This window comes from Armigeres subalbatus, chromosome 2 (genome assembly GCF_024139115.2).
Source record: "Armigeres subalbatus isolate Guangzhou_Male chromosome 2, GZ_Asu_2, whole genome shotgun sequence".
NCBI classification, from domain to species: domain Eukaryota; kingdom Metazoa; phylum Arthropoda; class Insecta; order Diptera; family Culicidae; genus Armigeres; species Armigeres subalbatus.
In genome coordinates, this window is record NC_085140.1 from 359,834,222 (window position 1) to 359,836,091 (window position 1,870).

The 1,870-nt window shown below is 42.1% G+C and overlaps 1 long non-coding RNA gene across 1 annotated transcript; it reads right to left on the reverse strand.

Moving 5' to 3' along the window:
- Nucleotides 1–755: 755 nt before the first annotated feature.
- LOC134217151 (uncharacterized) lies at nt 756–1,188 on the reverse strand. The gene is made up of 3 exons (XR_009980924.1): nt 1,074–1,188; nt 939–1,015; nt 756–872 (listed from the first exon to the last, which is right to left on the reverse strand). It is a non-coding gene; the product is annotated as an uncharacterized LOC134217151 (long non-coding RNA).
- Nucleotides 1,189–1,870: the final 682 nt, after the last annotated feature.

A 1,870-nucleotide genomic window follows, 5' to 3' on the forward strand; every position in this document is an offset into this window, starting at 1 on the left:
TCTCTGCTGGTATCATTTTCGGCAGTCACCAGTGAGCCCAAGTATACAAATTCTTCTACCACCTCGATTTCGTCACCACCGATGCAAACTCGCGGTGGGTGGCTCACATTATCTTCTCTTGAACCTCTTCCTATCATGTACTTTGTCTTCGACGTGTTAATGACTAGTCCGATCCTCTTGGCTTCCCTCTTCAGTCTGATATAGGCTTCCTCCATCTTCTCAAAGTTACGTGCAATATCAATATCAATGTCGTCGGCGAAACCAAATAGCTAGGCGGACTTATTGAAAATTGTACCACTCGTGTTAAACCCTGCTCTTCGTATTACCCCTTCCAAAGCGATGTTGAATAGCAGACACGAAAGACCATCACCTTGCCGTAACTCTCTGCGCTTTTCGAAGGGAATCGAGAATGCCCCTGAAACTCGAACTACGCACATCACCCGATCCATCGTCGCTTTGATCAACCGTGTATCCGGAAATCCGTGTTTGTGCATTAGCTACCATACTGCCTGTTGAAGTTAAGTTTCAACGGGATGTTTCCGATCTTATGATTCTCGGCCGGAAGCGAAATGAAACACGTATAATCCGGTGATAGCGAGAATATAATTTCCTGTCACATAGAACATAACAAATTCAGTTGGTATTAGAACAGGTTTTAGTTTAGGCAATACTTGGCAATTGTATATATCTAAGATGTCTTCATGCTAAATAATAAATTCATCAATCATGCACATTTATATGTGTAGTGCATCGTTCTCAATTATTTATTATGCCTAAATGTAAATACATTTTATAATAACTTACGTTTAGTTCCCTTTGTATAATTCCACGTAGTTTACAAGGTTCAAGTAGATAAGCTGTAGTCGTAAATCCTATTAGGTTTATTGTAAGTTAGCTTTTAAGGTTTAGAATTCATTTTGCTGTAGTTTTACTCTTACCAATTACTTCACCTCACCTAGTTCATAGTAGCATGTATGGCGAGTGGACAATAGGTCGCGGAATAGGTTTAGGTTACCTAGTTTAAGGATAGTTTTTTAATAATTTTAGGCGATATTTAGGCAAATTAGGCTTACCGGTTCCAATATAGATTTGTGCACAAGCTCACTTGGAATTATTGAACTAGTATTAAGTTAATTTTATCTATCTTTCCTCACAATACTTGACTTGCCGACTTCTTTTCTATTTGTTCGCCCTTTTCTCTCTGTTTTGTGCATACTCAGACTCACCCAATACCAGGTCGTATACCTGCCATCCACGTCAACCGTATTGTCACATCTCTCGCAGGGTTGCGAGTGGTTTAGACACTATGATGATAGATGCGCGCGCTGGCTTAACGGATTAGGCCAACACTGCCGTAATCTGAAAAAGTGACGTATGCACCAAATTACAACATACTATAGTTTTCCATTTTTCTGTTAAAGAGCACGATGAGTACTACTCGTTAATATCATTTTCCGAAAATGATTAAAACGTCACTTTTTCAGATTACGGCAGCATAGCTGGTCCCGATCGATTGTATCATATGCAGCTTTGAAGTCGATGAATGGGCACGTGGGCACGTTGTATTCGCGGCATTTCTGCAGAACTTGGCGAATGGCGAACACCTGGTCCGTGGTGGAGCGTTCGGCCATAAAACCTGCCTGATACTGCCCCACGAACTCCCTTGCAATTGGTGCTAGTCGACGGTATAAAATTTGGGAGAGTACCTTGTAGGCGGCGTTCAGCAATGTGATTGCGCGGTAGTTGCTACAATCCAGCTTATCGCCCTTTTTGTAGATGGGACACACGACACCTTCCTTCCACTCCTGCGGCAAAACTTCCTCCTCCCAAATCTTGGTAATGACCCAGTGCAGCGCTCTAGCCAGTGCCT